The sequence below is a fragment of the Siphateles boraxobius genome, unplaced genomic scaffold (genome assembly GCF_051911475.1).
Source record: "Siphateles boraxobius isolate OS27281-9 unplaced genomic scaffold, OSU_SipBor_1 29, whole genome shotgun sequence".
NCBI classification, from domain to species: domain Eukaryota; kingdom Metazoa; phylum Chordata; class Actinopteri; order Cypriniformes; family Leuciscidae; genus Siphateles; species Siphateles boraxobius.
The window spans coordinates 1,742,501-1,763,682 of NW_027508908.1; the positions used below are offsets into that span (position 1 = coordinate 1,742,501).

Sequence of the window (21,182 nt, forward strand, 5' to 3'; positions counted from 1 at the left end):
GCCTTGCTTCATTTAGTATACGTTGATTCATGAATATGCTAATTGGTCTCTTCCCCAACTCAATCACATGAGTCCTACCCTGCCCCCACATTGACGGGATTGGTTACATGTTTGTGACGTCAGAATCACCAGCGATTTCAAACCGTGCTTTTGAGATTGTCTTTGGTTCACTGCAGTTTTAAGCAGAAAATACTCAGCAATGGTGTTGACTTATGAATTTGCACATGGTTTGTCTTAAAGCATATTAAAAACACCACATAGACAATAACACCCATCATCTTTAAAATAAAACATTTTAGAGTAAAGTTAAGTAAAAAGTAATTTTCTAGTCGTGTATATTACATCCTTCATGGAATGTTTTTTTTTCTGTTGGATGTTCATCATTTATTAAACATTACTACATACTTTAGAACATTAAAAAGTAACTTTCCCATAATGTTTTCAAAATGATAAAACGGAATGTTCCCTTAACGTTCGCAAAGCCAAGAAACAAAAATCGTTTTTAAAACCTTTAAAAACTGGACTTTTTGAATGTTCAGAGAGCATTCAGAAATAACATTTTCATAACTTAATGGGTACGTTAGCAAAACGTTGGGTGTATGATTTCTAGACTGATCAGATTAAAAAATGTCATGTAAAAGACTCAAGTAGGGTCACTGCGGCCTCAGTAAGGTCCCTAAGCCCGTAGTTGATATCCTGAAGACATTAGCATTGATTAAGGAAGATTACTCGGTTTCTCAGTAGTAACCGGCCACAGGTTTGGCACGAGCAGATCAAACCCCAGCTGTGGCTGTTCGTGTGCCAGCAGACTTGGATCGAGTCTGATATCTGAGGTTACGATTGACCTTAAATTAACTTTGAAGCTCGACTGAGTCATGGAGGAGAGAAAAAGACATCCAGTCAGCCTTCAGAGGTGCATTGGCAAATTACCCATCCATGAACATGACCTAGACAAATCTAATTGGCCCTGGGTCTCTTTATGACAACAGTAAATCAAAGAGCGTTGTTATGAGAAGAGCTAGCGGTGTATGCTAATAGATCTGAATGAGGCGCTCTTAGCAACACATTTTACTTCTGTAATGTGGCACATTTCTGGATATTTAATGATTGAAAGAAATGCAAGGACTTTTTATCCATTGGGGATTAATTATAGAGCGACAAGTAGTCATTATAAAGCAAAAATGGAGCTTGATGGTTTGAGGGGTTAATAAAGTAAGAGGGCTTCATGCGGTTAGTTGAAAAGGAAAGTCGTTTCAGAGGCAGAGCAAGTTATAACATTGTGGTACTATTTTTTACTAGCTTGTATTTCCATCTCAAAGTCAGCATCACTACAGTACGTACGTTGTCATGCGAGAGCATCTTTTTTTTCAAGTTTATGCGCTATAACACACACCACAAGTTTAAAAGATGCTTGTACTTGCCAACCAATGTGAAATTAAAATGAGCAATATATATATATATATATATATATATATATATGCACACACACTACTGAAGGATGATTTAAAGTGACAGTAAAGACATTTAAAATCTTACAAAAAAATTTCTATTTCAAATAAAAGCTGTTCTTTATAACTTTCTATTCATAAAAGAATCCTAAAAAATGTATCACGGTTTCCACAGAAATATGTGGAAACCGTGTTTTCAATGATTATTATCTGTTTTCAACACTGATAATAATCATTATTATCATATAATGTTTCTAGAGCATCAAATCATCATATTAGAATGATTTCTGAAGGATCATGTGGCACTGAAGACTGGAGTAAAATTCAGCTTTGGTCACAGGAATAAATAACACTTTTTGGTACACATATAGTGGATGGGATTTTATTATATTTCTGAAATAGGTGGCGACAAATGACCTTCTTCATAATTGAATCATCGATTCAACCGATTCGTTATCGAACAAAGATTCATTTAAGAAGTGAGTCACTGCGTCCCAATGTCCATACTATCCATAGTATGTGAGATTAGAATAAGTGTGTCCCAAAGCATGTGTAAAAGAGTATGCCAAAAGTCCCCGGATGGTCTACAATTTCTTGTAGATTTTCGAAATGTGGATCCGTACACAGGCCCTGGCCCAAATACCACGCGTTATATGCACGTATGGTCTTGTGGACTTACAATGACAAATAGGTTTCTGAAGGCAACATGGCGGATGGCGAAAACATGGCGGATGTGCGCATCCGGTTAAGTAGAGAGCTTTAGATAAAAGGATTTGAGCGACGTGTACTCAATATTTATCCTGATATAAAAAAAATTCTATTTAATGTTATTCGTGTTATATTTCATCTGCAACAACAATGTGAAGTTTTATAAAGATCAGTTTGGCCATTAGCTTTTAAATGCCTCATTATGCATTAATATGAAGAGAGTTTTCCGTATGAAAGACCCACAACAGGAAGATCAATGCGCTTCTTTTCTCTCCAATACGGCAGGAAATTTAGTGAAATGAAATTTGGAGGACATTAACTGAGACTAGATGACTGACAGGGCAGTTTACGGTGACAGAAATGCGTAAACATGCAATTTTATGACGTGATGGTTTGTCCCAAAGCTTGTCCACTCTTCTGCTACACACCCAAAAGTATGTACTTTTTCTTCACAAGAAGAGTACGTATTTTATGGCGTAGTGCAAGTAGGGAATTGGGACACAGCAAGTCACTGAATCATTCATTCAATTGATTTGCTTAAAACGCTGATTCATTTAGAAAAACTAAATGCCACCAGTGTGTTGATGGTTCTGATGTGGTTTTGTTTAAAAATTATTTTTGTTCAAAATATAATGTAAAAAACAAACAAATATTGTAGCCTAGTTACTGAATACTAAAGTCTTGTTCATTGGACTGTATAAAATCAATATCACAAGATTGTACTGCTTCCTTGTTACTTTTAACTTCACAGAAACAGCCCAAGTCGTTGCACGCTTTAATGTGATATTTTCAATTTAATAATGGAGACTTGAGCATCTTTTAAGTTAGTTATATACATGTATCATGTACCGAAGTCCTGCATGGTGTAAAAATGGGCAAAGGAAAGCAGCAGTGGTGGGGACTATAAATCTTTTCACATACAGCATCACAAGGCTTGATGATTTATGATGCCTTTAAACTCACAGCTGACTGTGACACTATTTCCCACTGCAACTAACAGCACAGTCAATTAAGAGAGCTAGAATGAATATTTCTCTCTCAAAAATACATACAACATGTCTTTATTTTGAGCTAGAGGGTATCAAGTACACAGTGCTTTTCACACAGAGAGGATCTGAGGTTACTGAAGAAGGCTGAATTTATACATGATATTCAAGAGTCGAGAAGAGCTAAATGAAGAGTGACATTGAAAAGAAATACTTGAGCGGAATGCTTGAAACCAGCCTCACTTCTTCACCAGTCGACACTCTTGGTCTGTGTCAACCATCTCCGTTAGCATTGCCATTCAGTTTCATGAATTAAGAATGCCATGTGCAAACGGCTGCTTTTGCTCAAGGTCACTGAGTTCAACGGTTTAGTTTTCCCTGACTACCGTCAAAGAAAAGAATAAACAAATTTTAAAAAATAAATTAAATCTAAATTCAAAATGTGAAAATGTAATTAAATTAAATGCAAAGCTAAATAAAAAATGATTAAAGTGCCCCTATTATGCTATTTTAAAGTTTCCTAATGTTGTTCTGGAGTCTCCTACAACAGGTTTACATGCATCAAAGGTCAAAAAACTGTTTCATTTTCTCATAATATACATTTGCACATCACCACATTTTCAATGATTCTCAAACGACTCGTCAGATGAATCAATCTCTCTAAATCCCGCCTTTCCGCAAGCTACTCCGCTCTGATTGGCCAGAGATTTAAAACTTTGCAGGATGTTTTAGATGTTAGAGCTATGTTAAAATCCATAATAAATAAAATAAATAAATAAAATTATAAAGTAAAATACAAATATAAAATAAAACATGTATGAGCTGCTCAAGTCAGGTTCAAATTAAAATGATATATAAAGCTAAATATGGCTAATATACATTTACAGTACAAATAACATCACTGAAAATTATTTAAAAAGTAAATACAAAACTAAATTAAAAAAATAAAATAAATACATTTAAAATAAAATACTTAGCCTAAATATAAAGCTAAATTAAATAAATGAAATAAAATACAAAACTAAATTAAAAATTAATAAAATAATAAAGTAAAATAAAAATAAATTATACATGTATGTGCTGCTCAAGTCAGGTTCAAAATAAAATTATTTAGAAAACCTAAATATACATTTACAGTACATAACACAATACTGACATTCATTTGCATCCTTGGCTGAATTTTTTTTTAGCATAAATAAAATTCTGTTTATTAAAACCAACTCCATTTCGCACACATGTAGATAAAACTCATACAATCTTGATTCTTGGTATTTTTTCTCGACTCATTTATAAGAGACTGTTGCTTTAAATTTTTCCACTCGCAAGTTCACTCAAAAACTGCTTGAGTTCTTCGATGACTGAAACGATCCGACTCAAAAGAACGATTCATCCACGAATCGGACATTGCTAGTCGACTCCTTCAGTAGTTGTGAAGCTCCGTCTAGTTCTCCCCCACAAGTCTCAGTCCACCTGCGGAGAAATCCTCCGATTTTTGACCTACATAAAGAGCTGGGCGGCACTATAAATAGATTGTCTCTATGAGTAATGCTGGCACAATTCTGGAGAGGGAATGAGCGAGAGCTGCTCTGGGTCTGTGCAAAAGAACGAGCCTTTCTTCCCTCTGTTTCCCCATGACTCAGCAGTAACTGCACTCGGGTGGCCGTCTCAATCAGAGAGTCGACACACTGAGAGAGCGGTAGAGATCCACTGAGCAGATGCTTGTTTTGGAGGATTTCCAGTCTTTTATAAACAGACGCTATGCATGCAACAGCTCTTTTATTAACAACCAACCTCCTTGCTATTGTTCTTTTACAGTGGAACTAGGGGTGTAACAATATATCGTGTCACAATATATCGAAAAATGATCGTGATTTTAACGGTAAAAGACTGTAAAAATGCTACAGTGCAAAACCGTTACCTGGTTAACAGAAAGTTTCCTTACTATATACGGTAAATAACTGTGATAGATCTAATGCTACATTTAATGTAATTTTACTGTAAAATACAGTTAAATTTACAGTTTTTAAAAGTGAAAAAGAAAACTCATTGTATTTATAAATAACCGTAAATTAAAATTCCCACAATTCCCTGCATGACACTTCACATTTGAAGTATTTTTGTTGAAATAACTATGTTTCTTCATAGTTTTTTTCTAATCAGTTGTACATTAGGGTTTTATGTTACATTTAATGATGTTAAATTAATGTTAATTGCATTTTTAAAATTTCATGTGTGATACCATGATGGTGTTTAATGTTTGTGCGAATGACACTGTGCAGCTTCTATATAGTAGTATTAACTTTCTTGTGGAAAATTGCTTGTCATGAGCTTTGATTTATCATGTGACTCTCGTCACTGCTGTGATGATTGTTGGTTGTCAGTGTATTACAATGTTACAAAACAGAAATTAATACTTCAATAGGTCCGTAAATTAACATTACATCAGATAATAAAATACGGTTTATTACTGTAAATTTTAAGTTAAGTCTGTAAAACCGATAACGTCAGCGTCAACACAGTTTTGAATGTTGCGATATGATTTTGTCAAAGTTGAATAGACAGACGAATTGAAAGATCGCGTGGATGTTTGAATAGAGATCAGTCTTTTAAAGATAAATCGTGCAGCTCTATCTCTCTCTCAGTATATGAGTAGCGCGAGAGCTTTTCAGTGCTTTCAGTCTCACGTCTCTTCACGCGTCCACTTGGGATATTACGTCACTCAACACTCATAGATAACGACACTTCATCCTCTGTTGGAACGAAAGTGGCTAACTTCTGTCAAGCTCATCTACAAACAAGGACAAAGATAAAGCAACTGAATCGATTCTGGAATAAAAAAAATCGATTTTAGAATCGTAAAAAAAAAAGATTCGTGATAGCTAGGTGAATCAATTTTTTTCTCCCAGCCCTAATCAATGTCATGGATAGTGACGATATATATTGTGTATAATTCACCCAAAATGAAAAATTTCTGTGCGAGAAAAAAGTTTTCACAGTTTTAGTGTCAGTACTACATTAAACTACTATATACAATGTTGAATATAATGTATACTAATGCAATTTTGGAGTATTTGTGGATCCTGATAATGCCAAATATCTTATGTTAACAGTAAAAAAGTGGCCAGCATTATTTTAAATATATCTAGTCAGAGAGAGATTGCAAGCATATTCGTCTCAAATAATTCTGTATTTTTAGCTTCATGAATATTTTTACTCTGGTGTCTCTATTGTCCTGTGCATTGGGTTTCCAGCACCAAGTCCAAGCCTATTCATTTACACCCACAATGTAATAAAAATATTGTATTATAATCAACAGCGCAGAGTTTTGCAATAATATGGCATCGTGAGTTCAGTATCGTGATATGTATCAAATCATGACGGGTATCGTTACATCCCGAAGCGGTACATATAAAATGAATGGAATTGACTGTAAAATCATGCTGCATTTGCACGCTGGGGTGAGAGCTTTCTCTCTGCGCTCAGTATATTTCTGATGGATGATGTGGAGCGATGAGAAAGGTCATTCGTCACTTGATTTCCGAGGGCTTTTAAAATCTCAGCCTCAAACGAGGTCATGTTATGTATAACTGTGCGTTACAGGCTCCGTGTTTCATTTAGAAACATGGTGATGTTTTAAAAAGGCTAGTTGAGAAATAGGTCAGTGTGTGTGTATGTGCGATCAGTATTAGGGCTCATTATTAATATGAAACCTGTCAAGAACACGTCTGGGTCATATTTAATGGTAAAATCAAAAGGAATAAGAAATGTTTCCACAAAACCTACTTCCATAAGAAAAAAACATTAATGTGGTGAAAAAAAAAAATCTTAATTAAACTGTAAAGTATTTATACGTGACAGTGTTTGATGCACTACCTTTAATGTATAAAAAAAACAGGCAATACAACAATGAGCTAAAACCAACATTAAAGTGAAATGTTAGAATGTATTATGAGGAAAGGTTACTTAACCCTAAAACAATTGTAAAGTTAAGTTAACCCAAAAGTTGATAAGAAATTATATTTCGCAAATATATTCAGTCTATTTTTACATTTAGATGTTTCAAATTGTGATATTATTTACATGATATATTGCATTACCACAAACCCACCCTCATAATAATAAAGAATTACTGGAGGAAAATAAATAAGAACATTTAATAACTAAATAAGTAAATAAAAAATAAATAAAATGAAATCATAACTAAATTCTAAAATATTTTTAACTAATGATTTGAAGTAATAATGAAGTACTGGTTTTATGTTTTAATTCATTGCACTACAGTAATGAGATTGAGAATAAGCTTTGATAAATAAATAAATTAAATTAAATCCTACTTGTAAAATATTTATAACTAATGATTTGAAGTAATAATGAAGTATTATGTTTCAATTCATCGCTCTACAGAAATTAGACTGAGAAAAAGCTTTGATAAATAAATAAATAAAATACATTTTTAAATGGTGTTTGAAACAGACTTTTCTTTATACAATATATAATTGCTTTCTTTTTTGTTTAAATATTTAGCAAGTATATTCAGTCTATTTTTACATTTAGATGTTTCAAATTGTGATATTATTTACATGATAGTTTGCATTACCACAAACCTACTACCATAATAAGAAAGAATGACTGGAGGAAAATAAATAAGAAAAAATAAATAAGAACATTTAATAACTAAATAAAAAATAAATAAAATGAAATCACAACTAAATTGTAAAATATTTATAACTATTGATTTGAAGTTATAATGAAGTAGTATGTTTCAATTCATCGCTCTACAGACATTAGATTGAGAATAAGCTTTGATAAATAACTAAATAAATAAAGTACATTTTTAAATGGTGTTTGAAACAGACTTTTCTTTATACAATATATAATTGCTTTCTTTTTTGTGTTTAAATATTGAGGTGAAATGTGACCTGGACATGTTTTCATGAGATTCGCCCACTGAATGCCAAAATGAAATGTATAAACTAGTGAATTCAGGTAAACATTTAGAGATTAAACTCCCCCAGCAATAAAATCCGTTCTCTTCGAGGATCTTATGCCGCACGGTTTCTGCCAGCTTTTGAATCGAGGCTCTGTATTTGGTGCAGTCTTTCATTTCCATAAAGCTTCATTATGTACGCCCTGCTTGTGGTTGTGAGTCAATTTGCAAAGGCATTTTGTGAGGCAAGCTCCAATCAATGGCAATCGAATGAGAGAGCCAGTCACTGGTGCAGAAAACAGGAAGCCAGGCATTGAGCTCGTCACAATCCAGCGCAGTAATTGTGCTCTATTATCAAATAGATTCACACGTTCCCTGTACCTGCTAATTCTGTTATATTCAGTTATTTCGTTATGAAATAATATGTTCAAAAGCGAGCTGTGAATTGGCTCATGAGGCGGCGCAGATGGAGTCTGATTACTTTTTTTTTGTCACATTTTCTCAATTTTGTTGGGCAAATCTGTGGGAAAATGTGTAGAATCCAAACAGAGAGTGTTTCAGTCTTATTGGCAGCTGAAAAACCCAATCAATATTGTTTTATATTCAATATTTTAAAATATTCAAAAAGGTCAAGCATGCTTCTAGAAACAGGCCACCAACAAAATAATTAAAATGATAATTGGTTTGAGCCTTATTTTTACTTATACTTTTGTTTTTCTGCTTGAGCAGTTAAGAGTCATTTAATGGGAAACAAGTTACCTGATAAATGCTCAAATTGAAACGACCAAAAAAAAAAATGTAAATCGTTTTTGTATTTTCTATTTTCAAACATTTGAAAATAAATATGATTGGTATGATAATAATAAAAAAAACTTATCAGTAGATAATCTTAAAATAGTGATATAAATATAATTGGTGTGATATATAAAAAAAGAATAATTAAAAATTTTGAATCAAATATAAAAATAAAAAACTATAAAAATATCAGTCCATAACCTTAAAATAATAATATTAACATAATTTGTGTGATATATTATAATAATATAATATAAACCATAAAAATGGTAATATAAAACATTTCAGTTGATAATCTTAAAACAATAATATTAATATAAATGGTGATGTATAATATAATAAATAACTATATAAACTATATAAAATACTAGCTGATAACCTTAAAATAATAATATTTATATAAATCAGTCAACAACATTCAAATAATATTAATATAACTGGTGTTATATTATAAAACAAATAATATAAAATTTGGAATAAAATCTAAAATTAAAATCAAAAATAATTGTAACGATTATATCCACGGGAGGCAAGTTGAAATGAGAACCCAAATGCAATTTATTAAGAAAACATGATCAAACATTGAAAACATGATCAAGAAAACATCATCAAACACAACAAACATCATAAAACAAAGGCATGAAACTGGAAACTCAAAACAAGAACATAGACAGGAAACATTCAATACTCAACCAAGACACAGGGCAAAAATGAGGGCTTAAATACACAAATTACAAGACAAGGAGGAACACCTGTGAACAATGATCAGACGATTAACCAATGACGAGACACAGAAAAATGACATGAGACAAGAACCAAAACCAAATCGTGAAAATAATATAAAAAAATGTTTGATAACCATTTCATACATCCAGTTGTTAGTAGGTCGTGTGTGAATAGGACCGCAGTCAAAATGCTCAAAAATCAGATCCAACAGTTTGCTAGCCTTAGGAATTATCATTGCCGTTATTTTTTGCCGCGATATGTGAACAAAGCGATCACAATTTCAAAAGTGTTTCAGTGGTGGAGTGTACATTAAATAATAACAGCTCAAAAAGCCTATTGGTAGTCGGCACATCACTTATTAATTTGCATGAGGTGTAAGTGGCCACGCCCACATCACCATCAGTGTCTTTAAAACATCACTGACAATCCCTGACTCATCACTGCATGTTTCAGCAGCTCCCCTTGAGAAAAGACGCTTTGCATGTTTCTCTTCACAGTTTTTCAACGCTGTGGAAAATGTATTTTCACAAGTTACTTGTTATAACAGCTCAGCAAGTTCACAATAGACTCAGCAGACAAGCTCCCTCAGACCACACTCCACGACATCTTAAACATCGGAAAAAATCCAACACAGAGCTAAAAAACGTCCAAATCTCACCCAAACCAGAGACCACCAGCAACTTAAGATGCAAAAAAAACAGCTCACCTTCACAGCTGAAGGTCCTGCCCTGTGGTCGTGGATGTGAAAGTATCTCAGGCCAGTCAAAATGTCAAGCTTCCTGCAGTGCAATGTGAGCAAAAGGCACCAGAGACTATAAATACCCTGTTGTGTGGGGCTGGACGGAAACAGCTAAAAGGTACGCTCTCAGTCTTAAAAATAAGGCATGCGGGGACATGGCTTTTTTTTTATGAAACTCTAAAAGGCTTTAGTGTCTGTGAAGAATGCCTCAAACCAAAGCATTAATATTTAACACCTCACCCACACATACGTACATAATGAAGCATTCAAAGACACTCGGTGTGATGGAAAGTACAAGACTACTCCTCCTACTAAAGAAATGTTTGTCAGTCGTTATGGGTTATATGTAAGCTGTCCAAAACTTGTATCGTATTGTATCGTATCATATCATATCATGTATCATGTTAACCAGACTTTCAAACAAATTAACAGTAGCTAGATTGTTTTTGCACAATAGTCTAGTACTGTCTGTTGTTAAAAAGAGGGTAAGAAACTTTCAGAATCTTTATGTAATTATAATACCGGTACTTATTTATATGATTCCAGGTAACAAAAAATATGTTCTAAGAATGTTCTCTGAATATTCAAAATGTCAGTTAAAAAAAAAAAAATTGGACGATTTTTCTTGGTTATTCGAACGTTAAAGGAACATTGTAATTTTATCATTCTGCAAACATAATAGGAAAGTTACTTTAGAATGTTCTCGGGAAAATTACGAATTGAGTGGTAACATTAAAAAACCTTTCTATTAACGTTACTGGAACAATGTTTGTTCATAACTTTGAGAGAATCTTGCCTTGTTAGCTGGGAAAGTGGTACAAATTATACAAAATACAGACACAAAGTTTACTAACATAAATGAGAAACTGTTAACATCATTTTTTATTGTACGCAAAAAAATAATAAAATAAAGTGAATCCCATGATGTTTTATTTCAGCCCAAAATACCAATATAAAATATAAGAAACTATATATTTATAGAATATAAGCCTTTTAAGACAATTATTTAAGACAATTAAGATGTTTTTGACATGTTTGTGGAAATAATTATATTTCCTCCCCGAATTCTCATTACCATAATATGTCCAGAGTTTGTTTGCTATTCCCATTCTTCAAAAATATGATTCTCATTACTGTAATAAAACAAATAAACAGTAGATTATAAAACATAATTAAGTATTAATACAATATCAACAGTATAGTTTTATTTATTTACAATTCATTTTATTACACCGAAGTAATGAGGATATGCGGGAAATTCAGTGTGTCATGAAAATGCAAAAAATCTTATAGCATTAGTAACTTTATTTATATAGCACAGTTAAAACAGCACAAGTTGACCAAAGTGCTTTACAATATAACACAGAACGAAGAAGGAGAAAAGGGTCAAATCTAAAAAGCAGCATCACATATGCAACACATAGCCTAGTAAAATTATCACTGATTAAAAGCTATTGAAAACAGATGTGCTTTAAGTTGTCCTTTAAATATCTCTAATATATTTAGGTAAACTATCCCAAAGTTTAGCCGCTGCTACAGAAAAGGCGCGATCTCCTTTTTGATTCCGATGTGTCCTGGGTATCTTGAGTAGCTTCTGAGTCGTGGATCTCAAATTTCGTCCAGTCTGATATTCAATTAAAAGATCTGACAGATAAGCCGGTGCGAGTCCATGCAGGGATTTGCACACCAATAACAGAAGTTTAAAATCAATCCTATAATAAACCGGAAGCCAGTGCAAGGACATCAGGGTCGGAGTAATGTGTTCACGTTTTTTTATCCCCATTAAAAGTCTAGCAGCTGAATTTTGAACTTTTTGTAAACGGGAAATAGATGACTGACTAATTTCCATATATAACGCATTTCAATAGTCAAGTTTGGATGTTATCAAAGCGTGGATCGTGGTTTCAAGGCCGTTAAACGTCAAGCATGATTTCATCTTTGCTAGATTGCGTAAGTGAAAGAAACTTGACTTTACAACAGTTTTAAAGAGCTGTCAATATTTACACCCAGATTTCAAATTCATGTTTTGACGTGGGGTGACAAAGAGCCAAAGTCTAATTGTGTTGTACCCCTGGCTCCACTAGAACCGCAAACTATGATCTCAGTCTTGTTTTTTTATTTAGATGTAAAAAATTCGACGTCAACCATGTAGGGCTGCAACAACTAATCGATAAAATCGATTATAATCGATTATGAAAATCGTTGTCAACGAATGTCATTATCGATTAGTTGGTCTGCTTACGTCACGGGGAGCGTTTACTGGTACGCACACACACGCAAGGTCTCTCTCCCTCAGGCGCTCTGCAGAGCGCGCGCGCTACACGGTTTGGAGCAGTCTCTTCTGTCTCGCATGCGCGCTCTTGCTTGCGCGCCCTAGATTTCGGGAGTTTGAACTAATTCGCGGGCATCAGGGAGCCGCAATCAATATGCGGGAGACTCCCGGGACTTCCGGGATCTTGGGATGTCTGTATTTTGTCTCGAGCATCAGGTTGCGCAATCAGTTCGCTCGCAACGTAAGTGATGGATTAAAATAGCGCTACCACAGAAATAGGTTAAATTAAAACGGTCTTTACAAAGCGAAGGAGATATATCCAGCTGCAGACCCACAGCACCACCAGTTTCAGAACCCCAGTGCCAGAACCGGAAGTGAGGGAGGGGCGGAATTATTTACAATGACACAAGCATGGTTATTTTTGCAAGTATTTAAAAATATAAAAAATTGTTGCACCTTTTAAATAATATTTAGGGTATGTTTTATTACACAGTGAGTCACTGCTCGTTGTATGAACTATAACTGGTATGTGACAAATAAAGAGCAAGACAGTGCTCGTGTTGTTTGTAGACGTGAGAGTGCGCGCGCGCGGCCGGGGCTCTCTCTCTCTCTGCTCGTTAAGCGCCCTGTCATGCGCAGCAGTCATTCTATTCCGCCAAAAAGCGGACGATCTGACGGGTTTTAGAAGATTTAATACAACCTGAAACTAAAAAACAGACCCGACCTCTATTTGAGAGGTGATTTATGAAATATGACTTATATTTACCCAGACCTGCAGCCACACCAGGCTTGTAAAGAGACAATCGTCTATTTGGGACTCGGCTATTATTTGAAGTACGGTACATTTTTATGGTTTCTTTTAAAACAATGCCGGATTTTCTCTCTCTTTTTAGATTTTTGACATTATTTTACATAAAGAAAAATGCATGCTGCACATGTTCTTGTGAAATAAAGTATATTTTATATAAAATGACCATAAGTTTCAAGCATTATTTTCACGATCAGGAAGTAACTCTCATAATACAATAAAACGGATAACTATATAGAATTATATTACACAAAATCAATGTTTTAAATGCTTATTGTACTATACCTTAATGTATCATTATAATAAGTATAAAGTATGACATTTCGGTGTAATAATGACGTTTCGTGTCTAAGCAAATTACGCTCCAAAACGTTAGGTGGCGTTACTCGGTTTAGAATGTAAGCTCCGCCCCTTACTTCCGGTTCTGGCGCTGGGGTTCTGAAACTGGTGGTGCTGCGGGTCTGCAGCTGGATACTATTGGAGAGAAGCACTAAATATAAAGGCAGTTAATAACAGCAGCAGTAAAATATTGTTTTTTAGTCACTGTACTCAGTGGTTTTCAGCGAATGCTTGTGCACTAATGCATAATTTCTCCTGTCCTTTACTCAAGCCTGTTAGCTTGCTGGGTAACGTTACCTCCATTCCGTTCTCTTTTTATAGCATTTGTCTACTAAGTTTTAATTGTTTTTCAAACGCGATCTACTGCGGCTCTACATTCACACAATTGTTTTCAGTCTTTCTATATTTATTTAATCAATTTATCCTTATATTATTCTTTTATATATTATATATAATATATATTATATTCTTTATCCTTATATTCCTTATATATAATTAATTTTAAATAAAAATTAAATGAATTATATATTTTAGATTTTTTTAGTTTGTTTTTAGTTCAGATATTCACATCTGAACAACATGTCTGTGTAAATTTGTTTTAACAAAAATTGTGTTAAAACATAATATGTTGGATATCATTTTTTTAACAATAATCATGTTTGTCAACTTGCCATCAGCAATTATCATTAAAAACAATGCAAATATTGATATTAGTAAAACTCAATGTGTGGCTTTTGCACTTTTTAAAGTACACTTTTACACATAAATACCCTGATTTACGGTTTTATTTAGTTATAATAAAAAAAAATCTAATTTAATTTCTATCCGATTAATCGATTAATCGAAAAAATAATCGTCCGATTAATCGATTATCAAAATAATCGTTAGTTGCAGCCCTACAACCATGTTTTAAGATCTAAAAGACAGGCCAAAAGAGGTTCTAAACCATTTTCATGTGACAGTGGCAGATACACTTGTACATCATCAGCGTAGCAGTGAAACTTAATACCATGTTTCCTGAAAATATCTCCCAAAAGAATCTTATGGAGAGAAAATAAAATGGGAGCAAGAATGAAGCCCTGTGGTACACCACACATGATCGGTGCTGATCTAGAGGAACATGTCCCGATCTTCACTACAATGCTTCTACCAGTCAGATAGGATTTAAACCACTCCAGGACCTTCCCCTGAACCCCAACATACTCCTCCAAACGTGAGAGCACCACTGAGTGATTAGTTGTGTTAAAAGCAGCGGTTAAATCTAATAAAACTAACACAGCAGATTTTCCAGCATCAACAGTCAAAACTTTTACAAGGGTTGTCTCAGTTGAGTGGTGTTTCTTGAAACCAGACTGGTAGATTTCACCGATCTTGTGTTCTTCTAGAAAGTTATTTAATTGATAAAAAACAATTGTTTCTAAAATTTTAGATAAAAATGAAAGATGAGATACTGGTCTGAAGTTTGCCAGAACAGTCGCGTCCAAATGTGGTTTCTTTAATAAAGGCTGCACAAATGCCTGTTTCAAAATGTTTGGAAATATCCCAGTTTCTAAACTTGTATATATAATTTCCGAGGTACCAGGCCCAATCACCTCAATAGTCTCTTTAAAAAACCATGGAGGGAGCAAATCTCCATCGAAGCCTGTGGGTTTTAATTTACTTACCAACTCTTGTAACTACTGGAATGTAGCCAATTCAAATCGCTTAAAAACTGCAATATGCCGAACAGGACTTGATGGTTTATAAGTCATCGATGAGAAATCCTATCTAATTGCCTCAATCTTAGAAATAAAATAATCAAGAAAGTTCTCACGTAAAGACGTGGACGGAATTAAATTTACCTTAACAGAAAAAAATCTTGATAGTCCTAATAGTAATAATAATAATAAAAGCATAAAATATAATTGAAAAGACATTTATGTCGGGGTAAAATGTCCCTCCAAAAGAGTTGTTCTTGACGAGTTTCACGTGATTGGTACATGAAAGCTGGCGTGGAGTCTGTCATGAGCCCAGTGAAACAGAAAACAGTGACACTGGAGCTCAGTGTGATCGGCAGCCGTGCGGATACGGTGCGCTGTGGGCAGCAAGGATGAGAGATTTTGATGCGAAGCATTGATATTGACAGTCTGGGATGTTAGCATTCTGCTCGCTCGCTCCTGAAAGTCACCGGGATTAGATTCATCAGAGCTGATGCAATCCCAGCACTGCAACAGGGATGTCCTCCGACAACTGCCACTAATCCGCAGGCCACTCTCATTACAACACACACTACTGAAACACAAGACAAGCTACATGACTAAAACTAATGGCAGAAACAACTACTCTTCTAATCAAAGTGTGCATCTTGATCATCACCTTTTTTGGACCCAAAAGGTATTTGGACACTTGAACAATAATGTATGAATATCATTTCAATAGACCAAAAAACCCCTTTAACCGGTTCTCTTCAGTAAATATCTCATCTTAATGGTTTGAAAACTAAAAGCTAAAAGTTTACACACACACACAAAATCATGAACATGATTCGAAAAAGTTAACTGGTTCTGAAAAAAATATATAGTCACACTATTGTACTGTTCGTGCATTGGAAATAAATGGGAAATGAATTTCATCTAGTGGAAACGTTTGGTACTGCACCCAAACAAAGTCTTACTGAAAGCGAATTTTTTGTGACATCAACCTCAAATTTGGAACACAACTTGTTTAGAATTTCTCACAGTTTTAGAATACAAAGTGTTTTGGAAAACACATTTTTCATATCAAAATTGAACAAAGTATTTTTGTGCATTTTTCATAGCAATAAACATAAAATTGTAAAACTTTTTTCAAGTTCACTTTTTGAAACTTTTTTCACTTCAGCAATAATCTTCCAAGTGTCTACTACTTCTGCTCCAAAGCATTCGAGATTTACGACAGTTTAAGTTAGAAAATTAATTTTCTGATAATAAATGTATACTAAATATAATTTATTACCATTAAATCCCCTAGAGAATACAAAATATGAAATAAAAAAACATTATCGAACTAAAATATAGTTAATTAAAATAACAAATGTTTTGACCGCCACGAAAAAGAGCACAAGATTTTTTTTTAGCGTGACTTAAGTGTCAAAAAACATCCAAATACTTAAAAAAAAACATAAATATTTTCATTGCTTTAATACAGTTCTTTCAAATGCCCTAATATGTCTAGCCTTTCCATAAAGTGGGAAGTTTTTACACAGAACCTATGAAAAATTTTTATTTGTAGTAGTGTAACATGCAATCAAGTGTCCAATGGTTGCCCCTGTAAACAATGCCGCTTCTAAAATGATCATTAGAGGCCCGATTCCATCATAATCCGCTCGCACCGCATCCCTGCCAGAGATAAAACGGCTTATTCCTTCCCCAAAAACACTGCACACTTGAACACGCGTGCCACAACGTCGACCAAAGGCTTCTCATTTGGTGGTCATTAAAACAGCAGCTCTTCGAACTCTGCCCACGAGTCAGTCGGTGACAAGCCGAGCTCATCCCTGTCCCTCCGGTGTCAGAGCCCACTTTCTCTGTCAGCCATTTTAACTCAGCGTGGAGGAGCTCTGTCTAATACCGCCAGACTAACAATGAGAATAATGTCAGAGCATGGAGGCGCTCCTCTGACAGTGCGCCCGCCGTGGGCTTAAATGTCAAAGCGGGATCGGCGGATGCTTGCTCTCTCACCTCAATAAACAGGTCTCTGTTTGTTTACCGTGTGATCCATGCAAGCGGCCTGCGTTTTCAAACTGTTATGAACGGAAACTCATTAAGCATGACATCTGCGTATATGCTGCACATACAGACTCTGTTGCTCTGAAACATAGTTTGGTATTAGCTAACAACACTCCAGTAAGCGTAAAAATACACAGCATAGTTATTTAGTCATTCATGTTTATTAATATTGATTCATTGAATGATCAACATGATTAGGTGTACAAACAACGGGTGATTATCATAATATAATCCCTTAAAGGGTCAAACCAAAAGTTATAAAATATGCAATTACGCAGTCATTAAACAGAAATTTCTGAATGGTCAGAGTGGTGTAAAAAAAATGGAACTATGCTAATTAAAATATAATATTAGGTAAATAAATATGATTTATTTATTAATAAATAAATTTTAGCATTTTTATATTATGCATATTTGAATCCTGACATGTTTAAATAAAAAAATAAAAGTAACTATAAAAAACATGAAATGTACAATTAAGTATTATTCCAAATTAATTCATGTTTTTTATTTTTTTTATTTTAGTATTTATCTTAATATTAGTTTTAATTTTTAAACCATCTTGGATGGACTTTTTACTGAGCTCGTTGCAGTGCATTATGGGATGATCGTCTCTGCATAAGATACAGGCAATAATGAGTGCCTACCAAAATAATTAATGCAAAATTATTTTGCTGCCTCTATTTCGGCATCAGAAGCATGCATACGTTGACTTCAAATGCTGGTTTTGGAACCACAGCCACGAACATCAATGTTTTTTTTAAGCCCACAACTAGAACAATATATGTGGCATGATCTATAACGCCTGCTGATCTCAAGCTAACCGCTCCAGAATAATGTGCACATGTGAATTTGTGCCTATGCATTATAGTTCCAGCTCCATCGCAATCCAAGCAGCATGAAAACCAGCACTAAATGACACTGAGGTCAAGTGCAATCCACCCAGCAAATAACACATGCCAGTGCCAGATAACACACCACAAAACTCAACACTTCTGCTACGGGTTGGAATCAGCCGCGTGAAACCCACGAAACATCAAACTCAGCCAGAGCAGCGTCCCTCAGCTGGCATCCAAGCATGGAGATTACCTCCTCAGTCAATCCTCGTGTGCTTGCACTGCGTAACAAGTGGTGACTAGCAGCAGATAAACCTGGGAGGGAGATGAGAAAGCCACATACACACACACACACACTGCAGCATCAGAAGTAAAGTGTGACGTGTCAGTGTTTCTGTATCCCTTTTTTCTGCTGGGCTCTGTATTTCACTGGATCAGATAGTTGATGGCTTTTCCATCACCGTGGCAATAAGCCTGGCCTTAAGTGTGTGTGTGTGTGTGTGTGTGTGTGTGTGTGTGTGTGTGTGTGTGTGTGTGTGTGTGTGTGTGTGTGTGTGTGTGTGTGTGTGTAAGTGTGTGATGCTGCTGCAGTGCTGTGATAGCAGACAAGAGGAAGCCAAGAAAAAGAGGCAAGTAGTTTCACAGATTAATCTCAGTATACAGAGCACAAATATACATACACTTGCTTGCTACAGTGTTCAGAGCTTTAACCAGTTAGAGTTTAGGATTACTGAATTACAAATCCAATATTCAGTTCAGAGTTCAGACTGTACAAAAGTTGTGCATTTCCTGAAGGATACGGTGTTCGCAAAGAGGCAAAGTTTTAAATAAGTCGGTAGCACTTTGCAATAAGGTCTCATTTGTTAATGTATTAACTATAACATAAACTATGTTGTGTTATAGTGAGCAATACATTTTTACAACGTTTGATCCTTTTTGTTAATGTTAGTTAATAAAAATACAATTGTTCATTGTTTGTTCAGGTTAGTTCACAGTGCATTAACAAATACAAGTTTATTTTTACAAATGCATTAGTAAATGTTGAAATGATGTTGTTACCACAACAAATGATAGCTTATAGTAAAGTGTTACCAATAAGTTTATGTTTCAGGCCTAAACAAAATGCTGCATCAGAGTTGGTTTGACATGAGAATCACGACAATGATTTTGAGCGACTTAGCAGATGTTAAAGGGTTTATTCACTGCTGGTAAAATGGGCTTTCAATAAAACTTGGCTGCCTTTGCCGTAGAAAGGAGATTTTATTTAATCGGTGCTACTTGAATAGAAAAAAAGGCTTATGTCTTCCCTTTTGCACAATAGGAAAACTTCAACACCCATAACACACTGGGCATGTTGCCATCCAAGGCCACTCCCACCAGTCTGCTATGGGTACGCCTGAGCAGAGTCAAATACCGACTTGCTTCAGTAGGAAATACCTGTAGGCAAACTTTTAGTCATAATGGTGATGACTTGCAAAAATTGAATCCCGGGTGCAAGAGTAAACATTTATCGGGAGTGAGATACTTTCGGTTTCCAGTGAAGGATCCAGTGTGTTGCAGGCAGCGGCTAAAGGCTGCAGGGAATCGTAAATATGGAGAGAAAGCTGTGATGGAAAATCTGAAAAACCTCCATGTCCATGTAAGAAAGATGTTGTCACAGTGTTCAATATTTACCATAATGCTGTTTAAAGAGTAGACACAGTACGATACAATTTTCAACGATAACCCTTCCCTTACAATAACTGTTCTGTTAATAACCCTCTGCTGATCTGACCGTCCCTGGGAGGGGATACATAAATGCCTTTTTGTATGGTCAAATCATACATTCGTTTTTGCGAATGCCCTGGAGCTGTCAGAAGTCAGCCGGATGATTGCTGACAAATAAACATGAATTTCTCGGTTTAGGTAACGCAGAGAACAAGTAAACATTGTTCATTTACATATACAGTACTTCCGACATTGTAAGAATGCAAAGCAGGCTGAAAATCGGTTAATTTACCCTTTAAAACAACGGATCAGAGTTCATCATGCAAATAAATGCAATTCAGAATACAAATGTAACAATGACATCATCACTTTAGTTCCATTTGCAAAAGTCGATCTGACATTTTCAAATTGAATTTATAAGCACAATGTTAAAAACCAAATATAGACCAGCGAAGACTGAAACTGCCAACCCGATCTCACGGCAATTCGTACGAATTTTACGAGTTTTTTTTTTTTTTACAACATTTTGCTAATTTGTACATATTTTACGAGTTGCACAATTTGAATGAATTTGTACGAATCACCTACCCGTAACCCCTGACCCCGCCCCTAAACATAAACAGCACGTGGGTTTAGACAAATTGTACCAATTCGAACAAATAAGCCACTTTTTAATCCTGAAACTACCTACAAAACAAAATTGGAAGAAGCCTTTAGATTCAGGCTGAACTGACTGCAGAAGTTTCACACTGGGCGATAGAGAACAATCCTTGACTCGAATGTTTGAGTAATAGGAATACAGCGCCGTCTTGAAAGAACACATTTCGATCAGACGGTATTCTTTTATTGTTTTAAGTTCAAAAGTGTTTCTCGTGAACTTGCTGAGAAATAGCTGAGCATGACAAAGTCTTTCAAAGTCAAACATACATCACAGACAAAACCAACAGGCTGATTTATTCAGGAAATGACATTCATTTTGACAATGTTGATTTCACATAATTTAGTTTCTATAAGCACTGAAACACATTAGCGGCAACCAAACAGGATGTGCAGCATTTAGATAATTCATTGGGTCTAATGCAGCGTTTCTCAAATAAAAATGGGGCCAGGTCTGTTCTGATGGGGTCCTGAGCAGCAGAGAAGAC

The 21,182-nt window shown here is 34.9% G+C and overlaps 1 protein-coding gene across 9 annotated transcripts in view; it reads right to left on the bottom strand.

The window, feature by feature from the left end:
* The window catches only part of inpp4b (inositol polyphosphate-4-phosphatase type II B), a 177,119-nt gene that overhangs the window by 100,215 nt on the left and 55,722 nt on the right, over positions 1 to 21,182 (bottom strand). The gene's annotated exons all lie outside the window — the stretch shown is intronic.